This window comes from Medicago truncatula, chromosome 4 (assembly GCF_003473485.1).
Source record: "Medicago truncatula cultivar Jemalong A17 chromosome 4, MtrunA17r5.0-ANR, whole genome shotgun sequence".
Taxonomy (NCBI): Eukaryota; Viridiplantae; Streptophyta; class Magnoliopsida; order Fabales; family Fabaceae; genus Medicago; species Medicago truncatula.
Genome location: NC_053045.1, coordinates 21,110,408 through 21,122,141, shown reverse-complemented (window position 1 = coordinate 21,122,141; position 11,734 = coordinate 21,110,408). Strand labels below are relative to the sequence as shown.

General features: G+C 37.6%; 1 non-coding gene across 1 annotated transcript; it reads left to right on the top strand.

Annotated features, from left to right (window-relative positions):
- The first annotated feature begins 6,582 nt into the window (after window positions 1-6,582).
- Window positions 6,583-6,689, top strand: LOC120580344 (small nucleolar RNA R71). Its single transcript, XR_005646068.1, has one exon. It is a non-coding gene; the product is annotated as a small nucleolar RNA R71 (small nucleolar RNA).
- The last annotated feature ends 5,045 nt before the right edge of the window (window positions 6,690-11,734 follow it).

Sequence of the window (11,734 nt, the reverse complement as noted above, 5' to 3'; positions counted from 1 at the left end):
CCCTCCTTGGTGGTTCTCCCTTCTCTTGGCTTTTTCTCCCTTTTTCCAAAACTGATCGTACGTACGTTATGTTTTTCTAAAACTAGGTTTCCCTGTTTATACCTCCTCCAATTATCTTATCTTATTTCTCTTTCTCCCCCAAAACTCTCTAAAATATCAAAACAGCCCCTAAACTCAATATTTATTTTATTTTCAAATCTTATTTTATTAAACAATAAAATAAGTCACAACTCCTCATAAAATCATATAAACCACCTCAATCATAATAAATCATATAAATCACACATATATTATATAAATATAATATAAACTCATCTAAAATAACTCTAGACTCAATTAAATAATTAAATAATTAAATAATTCGAAACGGGGGTTACATGACATCTCACAGACAAGACTCAAGTCTCTAAACTGCTCTTGCAACTCAAATTCTTTTACCATCATAGCAGACATGTGCAACATCTTCCTGCTCAAAGCATCTGCAACCACATTAGCTTTACTCGGATGGTAATTCAAACCAAAATCATAATCCTTCAACAGCTCTAGCCATCTTCTCTGCCTCATATTCAATTCTTTCTGATCAAATAAATATTTCAAACTTTTGTGATCACTAAATACTGATGAGATAAAACCGCAAGTGCACGGTTCTATCGAAGTAGTAAAAAGAGTATCGTTCCGACAGGGAGTAGTTCAATTCAATTAACCTTTAGAGATGATTAGAAGGGAAAAGAATTATAAGTTGGGGGTTTTCAAGCGTTGAAAGTTAATAATATAAAAAGAGCCTTGGGATCGTTGGTTTCATCTAAATAGCAAGTCCTTCTCAAACCAAAACTATAAGCTTATAATGTTATGTTAGACCTAATTTCTCAAGACAGTTTCTCTTATGTTCCTCTAGCAACGAAGCCTATTTCGCTGACTTGATTACTATTAGATTTTGGTTCCTCTAACAACCAAGCCTATTTCGCTGACTTGATTGTTATTAGTTCCCTTGAAGATCGAAACTACATGTCTCAAAGATCGCAAAGCCTATTTCGCTGACTTTGCAATCCTTGTCTGAATTCACTTGTTCGAATATCAAAGCTCCACTTTCGTTTTATGAATTGATATTTGGAATAATGGACAAACAATTATCAAACCCACAACTTTCGTTTCCACAGTTTGATAATGGTTGATCCATGTTAAAGCGGTGAATTCAGATAAGAAATTAGGGTTACATAAGATTAAGGCTTAGAGCTTGGTTTGATTAGGATTATGTCATTTAGACTTATCCAACAATCCCAAGACAAGGAGAAGTCTACTCACTCATGTTCATCGTAGACATGGGGGAGAAGAGAGAAAGCATAAAGGTAAATGACAAGAAAATAAAGGGAAAAGAAAAGAACTTTAATTAGAAAAGCAATTGTCACTTATTGTATTCCAAGAAAAGATGAATACTTGTGATGGATGGCTACTCTATTTATAGCATTTGTTCGACTTAAAATCTAAGCTATTACATTCGGGCTAAAAATAGAGTAGCTTAAAATCTAAGCAAAAGCAGCAAAAGTGACTCTGGAGGGTGGCACGGCCGTGCCAAGGCTAGCACGGGCCGTTCCAAGCTTCTGACTTGGGGGAGACATATTTTTGTCTCTCAATCTTCATATTTTTGCATCCAATCGGCTCCAAGTCCCTTTCTTTTGCTCCAAGACTCAATCCATCCAATGTTCATTCCTGAAATATAATAAAATGCAATTTAAAGTAAACTATCCTAAAAAGGAAATAATACTAATATAAAATCAAATAAAATCTAAATAAAACTAAACTAAAAAGCATATTAAAATAGTCAATAAATGACTCATCAAACTCCCCCACACTTGAATCTTTTCTTGTCCTCAAACAAAAGGCATAAACGTAGTAGCACAAACAATTTTATCAAATGAAAATTCGATTAAAGCACATGTCTCCTTAAGGGCTTAAATCCCAAATGTACACTAATCACAAACTCAAGCATTTCTTGTAATTTTTATTCAACCCAACGATCAAGTTTTAAGTGAGTGTGTGTGTGAAGTCCAACCCTTTTCTTGCTCCTGTATAAGATAGGCATTATGAGGAAACATGGTCTAATCCTAGCACTAAACCAACCAAGAAAGATTCTTTCTATAATTCATATAAGAAAGATGGGAGTATTTGAGAATCTTTGTTCTTTGCCATTTGCACATTTAAGTTCTTTATTTAAGGAACAACATCTTCACATAGGAAGTCGGAGGGCCTACCCCCTTCCCCAATCTAGATTCAATGGTGCCCTTAAAACATCATTTTCACGTAGGAAGTCGGAGGGCCTACCCCCTTCCCCAATCTAGATTCAATGATGCTTTTTAAAGTTTTTTTTCTCAAGCTAACAATCATCTTCACGTAGGAAGTCGGAGGGCCTACCTCCTTCCCCAATCTAGATTCAATGATGAGATCTTGGAATTAATTTGGCTTTTTGGCTTTTTATGAACTCCCTTATACTAACTTATACTACTGGCACTTTGAGAATCTTTAAAGGTTAATGCACCACTAAGATTAAAACGCGTTTCCTTAAAATACCTATTCATACATTTACTCAAGGGAAGCAACTTTGTGTTTTTCTCATTGGAGAATTTTATTCACTTTAAAACAAGATGTGGGTATATCAAGAAGACTTAAAGCACAAGAGTTTGCTTTCATGTACAAGAATCAACCAAATAAGAGGAGACAATGAAAATTTTGTGTCATGATATTTTCAATAAAAACTAGCTACTTAACCATGCCTTTTACAATGAAACAAAACAAAAGAATAAAGTTCAAGGGAGTTTGGAAACACTACGACTAAAGACACTTTATTAGGCTCCCCCCACACTTAGGAGAAGCATTGTCCTCAATGATTCCAGATAAAAGAAAAATAAAAGAGAAGGGGAGGAAGAAGAAGAAGAAGAAGAAGAAGAAGAAGGAGAAGAAGGAGAAAGAAGGGAAGAGAGGAAGACGAAAGCTCACATTTTTATCATTGAGGTCCATATGGAGGACCTTGGAGGTGAAAGTGGTGCATCATGTTCCGAAGCATTTGGTTATTCTCTTCGGATATGTGGTTGCCCCTTTGGACATCATTCCTTATTCCCATTAATTCAACACCTTGCCTTTGTTGCTCGGTGCTGATCCTTTCGACCTCGGTATTCATCCATGCCCATCTTGTATTTTCATTTGGTTCACCTTTATCATGGTCATGGTGCTCCTCATCATGGTGCAGTTGTGCACCTTCCTCTTCTTGGTGCAAGTTTGCACCTTCCGCTTCTTCATTATGTTGTTCTATGTGCACCTGTGGGTCATCATTAACATACAACAAATTTTCTTCCACCTCGGTGTTAGTTCGAGATGGGTTAGGCAATAAAATCAAAGTGGGCACATTGAGCTTGAGTGTATAAACAAAGGGGATTCGAGGTCTTATGAAATTCATAGAGATAAGGGTTTCTATGTTTAGTCGATTGTTACCCTCAATCTTGTTTATCCCTTGGTCTTCACTCCCGCCTAACCGCCTAGCTATGTATGTTATGATACCACCAACTACTATTTCTCCCCTACTATCGGACCTATTTCCTATAAGGGAAAGGTAGTCAAGCAAGTAAAAACAAGTGTTAACGGGGTGGTTGTGCAGCATAGCCCAAAGCATGAAGAGTTCATCGTTCCTAGTGTTCCCTAGTTCTGTCCTTCCCCTAATAGTGCAAGCCATAACCCTTTGAAGGTACCTAAGTACGGGGTTGTGAATGTTGCTAGCTTTGTTGGCACGTGTGTTAAACTGGTCAAGACCTGTAATTCGCTCCCAAAAGGCGGCGGGTTGATAGTCAACCGGTTTTAAATTTTGATGCCAAGAGTCGTGGATGAACCCCGCATTTGCGAAGCCCATCTCATCACAGAAGTGTTGAAGAGACATCTCATAATCAATATTCATAAGCCGGAAAGAAACTCTATGGTTAGGGTTATCGAAATTCAACCTATCTTTCGTAAAACCAATAGAACTTAATTCATAGGTGAAATTCTCATACCCTCTCATAGGTTTCAACATATCAACCCATCCTAACCTTTCTAGCAGATTAAACACATTATCTTTAATTCCTAGCTTATTCAAGTCATGGTTATCAGGGTACCTGCAAGGATGTAAAGGTTTAGAGATTAGAATTTTGTACCTATCCCTTTGCTTGTTGTCCCTGAAGGTGATGCCATGATTCTTGGCTTGCGTTTTCTTCTTTGGAGGAGGTCCCCCTGATGAGCTTGCAACTTCTTTACCACTTCTCTTTGAAGCCATTGCCTTGACCTTGCTTTTGGTGTGGTGGTGGTGATGGTTTGGGTATGGGTTGTTTTGGTGGGAAAAGGTTAGTTTAGTGATGTGGTGAAGGTTTAAGTGAGTTTTAGGGGTTGGGTTATGGAGATTGGTGAAGAATTTATGGTTTTTGGGTTGAGGGTTATGAATTTGGGTGATGTTGTTTGGATGGATGAAATTGTTTTTTGAATGGTGGGTTATGATTGGAATGGTGTTTGTGATTTATTGGGTGGAGAAATTTTGGGAATTGGTGAGATTTGGGGTGGGTGTGGAGGTTTGAGGTTGTATGGTTATGGAGGTTTTAGAGAGAAGGTTGAAGGTAGAGAGATGTTTGTGTTTGAGAGTGAAGGAAGAAGAAGGCCAAAAGGTGTGGTAATACCTACCTGAGATCGGGCACGGCCGTGCCAAGCTTAGCACGGGCCGTGCCAACATTCTGGAATACTGGCTGGTTTTGGTGTGTCAAGGTCTGGCACGGCCGTGCTAAGGTTATGGAGGACGAGGCTTCAAAATTTTCTGTTTTCTTGAATTCTACTCGGACAATTACCTACAAAATAACTTAAAATAACAAAAACAAAACAAAACAAAAGCAGTTAAATGCGTGGGTTGCCTCCCACGAAGCACTTCTTTATAGTCATTAGCTTGACGTTAAAGAAATTGTCCATTAGAAAGGATCAAAGATGTTGTATTGTGTAGATGACGCTAAAAAGCGTTCTTTCACATCATGTTCTTTGACCATATTGCAATAATAAAGGGCAGGACCTTCCTTAATGTTTTCAAACTCAAATCCTACCATGTCTTCACTCACTTGAAAAACTATCCTACCACTCTTAACATCAACTATAACACCCGCGGTGGCGAGGAAGGGCCTTCCTAGGATCATAGGGCAATCATGGTCTTCCTCGATGTCGACAACCACAAAGTCAGTTGGGATGTATATCCCTTCTATCTTAACGGGGATGTCTTCAACATATCCAGCTATCGGGATAACAGAACGGTCGGCCAACTTTAATATCATCTCGGTAGGTTTCAACTCTCCTATTCCCATCTTTTTAAAGAGGGATAGAGGCAACAAACTAACACTGGCTCCTAAGTCGCACAAGGCTTTGTCAACGGTTTCTTTCCCTATCACACAAGGGATGGCAAAACTACCTGGATCTCTAAGCTTTTGGGGTTGCTTCTTGACGATTGCACTACTTTCCCTAGTTAAAGCTATTGTCTCTTTGTGATCTATAGCCTTTTTCTTTGAAAAAATTTCTTTTAAAAACTTGGCGTATAGAGGCATACGAGACAAAGCTTCAGCAAAAGGAATCTTAATGCAAATCCTTTTAATTATGTTTAAGAATTTAGCGAATTGAGCCTCCAAGTTGAGCTTAGTAAGCCTTAATGGATTAAGGGCCTTGTTTTTATCAAGCGGTTTCTTATCTTTCTCACCAAAAAACTTAGCACTCTCTCCCTCAATTCTTTTGGCTTTAGTAACGGTCTCTTCTAACTTACTGCCCCCAAGAGATATAGCATTAACATGAGCTTTGGGGTTTGTTTCAGGTTGACCAGGAAAGACTCCTGGTGTTTGAGAAGAGGTGGCCACTTGTTGGGCCACTTGGGAGATTTGGGTCTCAAGCATTTTGGTGTGTGTGGCGATAGAATCAACCTTGGTAGTGAGTTTGGAGAGAGAGTCGTTCAGAAATCCAGTTTGGTTTTTTAGTTCTTGAAGATTTTTATTTTGATTAGCTATGCAATTTTCCAATAAAATCTCCAAACTTGATTTCTGAGCCACTCTCTGGTTGTTTGTATAGCCAGGTGGTGCTGTTTGTCCATAGGAACCTTGAGGATTTTTGTAAAAATTTTGATTTGGCCTCATTCCTTGGTTATATTGAGCGTAATTTAGTTGCTCAATATTGGCAGCACTACCTAACTGACAATCAACACCGATATGACCGGATATACCACAGATTTCATAAGGAGGGGATGCAGAAGAAGGTACGACAACATTAACATTAAGTTTTTCAAATTTTTGGGTTAATGCCTCAACCTTAGCAGCAAGGTGGTTATATTCAGAGACTTCGTATATACCTGCCTCTTTCTTAGAGGGAGTAGGAGCGGTGACGGCTCTCTCGTTGGTCCATTGGTAGTGATTCTGAGCCATGTCTTCAATCAAGGCATAAGCCTCCGTATAGTTTTTGTTCATTAGAGCTCCACCTGCAGCTGCATCGACAGACATTTTACTGGTATATGACAAGCCATTATAAAACGTGTGGACTATAAGCCACTTTTCCAAACCATGGTGGGGACAAAGTCTAAGTATTTCCTTGAAACGCTCCCACGCCTCATAGAGAGTCTCCCCATCTTTTTGATTGAAACGCGTGATTTGATCTCTAAGTTTAGCGGTTTTAGATGGGGGAAAAAATCGGGCAAGGAATGCTCGCCTCATATCGTCCCATGAAGTGATGGAACCGACTTCTAGGGAATGGAACCAAGAGCTAGCTCTATCCCTTAAGGAAAAGGGAAAGAGATGAAGTCTTACGGCTTCTTGGTTCTCTTTTATGGTGCCACAAAGTCTAAGGAAGGAAGAAATATGGAGATTTGGATCCTCAGTGGGTGATCCAGAAAACTGATTTTGCGGTAATAACCAGCCAAACCCAAGAAACTTCTAATCTCAGTCACTGACTTCGGAGTCTCCCATTGTGATACTGCATCAACTTTTGATGGATCAACTGCAATACCACTACCAGAAATAATGTGGCCAAGAAAACTTACTTCACTTAACCAGAACTCACATTTAGACAACTTGGCATACAACTTCTTCTCTTTCAACACTTGCAATACAATCTTCAGATGTTCTGCATGCTCTTCTTCAGTCTTTGAATAAATCAAGATGTCATCAATAAACACAACCACGAATTTATCCAGGTAAGCATGGAAAATTCGGTTCATATACTCCATAAACACACCAGGCGCATTAGTAACACCGAAAGGCATCACTTTATATTCGTAATGTCCATATCATGTCCTAAAGGTCGTCTTCTGCATATCCTCATCCTTCGACTTAATCTGATGGTAACCTGACCTCAAATCAATTTTACTAAACACACGTGCACCCACTAACTGATCCATTAAGTCATCAATCGTCGGAAGTGGATACCTGTTCTTTATCGTAACTTTGTTCAACTGACGATAATCAATGCATAGCCTCATGGTACCATCCTTCTTCTTAACCAACAATACCGGCGCTCCCCAAGGTGAAACACTTGGTCTTACAAATTTCTTATCAAGCAAGTCCTCCAACTGTTTCTTCAATTCAGCTAACTCGAAAGCTGACATACGGTAAGGTGCCATCGACACCGGCTTCGTTCCTAGAACAAGCTCAATTGAAAATTCAACCTCCCTCTCTGGTGGCACATCTGGAATCTCATCAGGAAACACTTCTGGAAATTCATTCACAACCGACAACCTGTCAATCACAGCTTGATTCTCCAATGACAAGTATGCCATCAAAGAAAACATCAGAATTCCATCACGCTCCACCTGCTTCAACTGTTTAGTAGTTAGGAACTCAGCTCCACTCTCTTCTTCAGCAGAAGAAAAATGCACCGTCTTGCTAAAGTAATTGATATGAACTCGGTTATACTCTAACCAGTTCATCCCAAAAATTACATCCATACCCGTCAACGGTAAACAAACTAGGTCGACTTCAAAGTCTCTACCAAAAGGGTTAGAAGGGAGAAAGCTTGAAGACCCAAGAGGTGATAGAGATTCTATGAGCTAAATTGAAGCTTTTGTTAGGATTATTGCTAATTGAGGTAAAGGGGTTAGATTTCAAGCATAATCACTTAGTTAGTTTCTTCTCTCTTTTTCTATGCATAAGTGCTTATTTGAATAAGTGATTATTGTGAAACCAACTTTTGAAATTCGTGCTCATGTTGTAGTGATATATATGTTTGAGTATGTTAATTTGATGATGATTGAATTGTTAATGATGAAATTGCATGTTCATGATATATATAAATGGGTAGTTTGTGAATTATGTTCAATTGATGAATTACGACATGTTGTTATTGAATTGTGATGGAATGCATAATTATAAGTTGTGGTTGTGCTTGATTGTTGATGATAATCTCATTTCATGACTTGGGTATGCATTATGTTGAGTTGTTGTTGTTGAATTGGAAGAAATGAATTGTTGTTGTTGTTGAAGACTTAATGTTTTGAGAAAACCATTTTAAACAATTTCATAACTTGTTAAAATGCCATGAAACGAGTGTATTCGATTTGTTAAAGCCTCGGGTTGTGCCTTGGATCATTTTGACGGATGGGGGTTTTAAACATTCGATTTTGGGGGGAAATTGGCAAAAACCCGCGGCCGAAACACGCGAAAACGCGTGTTTATGGAGCGCTGCGCCTGAGCAAGGGTGCTAGGCACCCATAGTCAGAGAGCTAGTGCTAGGCGCTGCACCTCTAGCGTCAGGCGCCTAGGACAGGACAACGGGAACGTTGTTCCGTGTCCGGGTGCTTGGAGGTAGTCGTATAAGGGTCCCAGACGATCATTTTGAAGTGTTCTTTTCCTGTTTTCACTCACTTTACTACTGGAACATATTTGGCTTTGTCGAAACTTCAATTTTCCAAATGGTTTGAAACTTGTATTTGTGCCGTTTCGGTTTTTCGGATTTTGTCGGAAAATGAGCTTTTGTGACCAAAAAGGATTACAATCTTGGTCTGCAGTTCATATAGACTTAGGAAAGGCATGTAAGGATGGTATAATGTATTATTCATGAAAAACTTGATTTTCGGGTGGGATTGTGGAATATGTGAACTTGGGATTTTCTCATACGAACTTAGGCTAATCATTGAACTAATGCTTGATAGTTCGTAAGTGGTCTATGCTCATACTTATATGATTGATTAAGATTGAATTGTAGGTTTTCAAACTTGAACAAGTGACTTTGCTTTGAAAAGTGTCAATGTTGGTTGTTTTTGCAATTATGATACGAACTTGTCGTAATGTTGTGATTTTGATGATTTTGTCATGGTTGGCCGGTGAAACGCACATGTATATTCAACTACACTCATATGTGATCTAAGTGTATATATAGTCGAGGCCCTAGAGTTTATTTACTTGATTTTGGTTCATTTGTCTCAATTATTTTAAAGTTTTAAAATGAGAGACGAACTTTGTCGAAAATAATCTTTAAGACCAAATACTTGACAAATCTTTTGTGGATAGTTTGTTGATTATATGAAGATATGTGAATGATTTCTAGGTGTTGAATAAGATGTTTATCATAATGTGTTGTATTTTCTCCATTAATTGAATTGTGAGAAATGGTATGAAGTTGTTGAACTATATGATATAGTTGATGTTGAATAATGTATATATGTTAATTGATGAGGATATTGTTGGTGAATACATATATGTGGATTGATTGTGATATTGTTGTTGAATGCATATATGTTGATTGGTTGTGATATTGTTGGTGAATAAATATATGTCAATTGATTGTGATATTGTCGGTGAATGCATATATGTTAAGTGATGGTGATTTTGTTGGTGATTGCATATATGCAAAATAAATGATGATAATGTGGTGAAGACTCTTAATTGAATTATGACTTGATTGATTGTGTGGACGTAAATACTTGATAAGGTGCTTGCTTGTAGGGAGAGATGTGCCTAAACTCTTCTGGCCTGAAGCAGTTAAATGGGTCACTATGAATCAGTTCAAGCTTAATATGAACATAGGGATTTAATATTAAAAAACATAAATATTAGAAAAAAAACACAAATATAGGGATTTAATATGTTGAAACTGACAATCCAGAGCAAGCACAAGCAGCAGTTCTCCTAGCGATGGGTAATAAGAGCAAGACAATAGTGCTTATGACATTAGAAAATCTATAGGGTTGGTATCGATTACCAGGAATCTTTAACAATTTCACATCAGTCTTCTCTAAAAAAGATTATTACGACAATTTCGCATCAGTGTTTTCTAAAAATGACGTCAACAAGAATCCTAAACAAAGACAATACAGTTTTCAGGCAACATAAGTTACGCATAACATAACCCACCAACACACATGATTCAAAACTATAATCAAAAGGACTTTAAAAACTGCTTCTGCATTAAAAACTGCTTCTCTATCTCTTGCTCTGAGTCCTCATTCTTTTTCCCATGTCTTCACTTTTCCCCTGGGAGCTTACCAACGTGAAAACATTTCTCCCACCTTTCTTCATACTCTGCATCCTTCTGCAGGTTTAGAGATTGATGATAAAGAATTCATATATGCACATAGAAACTAAATTTGTGAATATCAAAATCATTGATGTAAGGCCACAAACTTTGTTGAGATGTCCAAAAAAAACTTGCCTCATCATTGTCGCTGAGGTCATCAAGACAGTCATTGTCATCTAGGTTATCAAAAGAAAAATAGTCTGGCCATTCCTTATAAGTACTCATATCAACATTATGGCAGTGGCGACCCCAAGGACAAACCCAAGAAACTTCGGATTCTAAGTTCTCTACTTCTGACTTAGCAACTTCTTCTATTTCGTCTTTTGAATGGGGCTTCGTAGCTACCTCTGTTTATTTATTGTTTTGATCAAATAAGAAACCCAAGGGTGAGGGAGGATATTTAAATATGGCTGAAAGTTAAAAAGAAAAAGACAAGGCAAAAACATAAAAAAAGACAAACAAAACAACTAAAAATTATTAATAGACAATGAAATGGAGTCAATTCTTCAAGTCTAGAAACAATAACAAGATAAACATAACCAACTTATGTGCATATTAACACTCAATCAAGAGCTAGCATTTTCACATGACAATAAAGCAAAAAGAATTGTATTTTCCCATGGTTCTACCGTCAAAATTTAAAGGGTTAATAGGTCTTTATCCCCCTGTAATATAGGTCATTTATGGTTTTCCCCCTGTAAAATTTTTATTTAGATTCACCCCCTGTAAAAAAAATTCGTTTTTGTTTGGCCTATTAAGGGGGTAAATCAAAACAAAAATATTTTAGGGAAAACAAAAAATGGCCTATATTACAAAGCGTAAAGACCTATTAACCCAAATTTAAATCATAACAGACATATGAAATGCAAATTAATTCAACCGCAAAGAACATATTAATACAAGACTGAGTAAAACTTACTCTCTGCTTCTTGTATCTCGGGAAGAATCGGGTTGATTGTCACACGAGGCTTTTCCTCTATGTCATCTCCTTTTGGCTTCTTAGCATTTTCTGTTTATTGTTTTGATCAACCAAAGGGTGAGGATATTTTAATATGCTGTAAGTTAATACACCATTACAGCATTGGGGAAAACTTACTTTCACTTTCCTGATAAGTACAATCATCATATATACGCTTTGAACTCTCTGCTCTCTCTACATTTGATTGAGCAACTTCTTCTGTTTTGTCTTTTAAATCGGGCT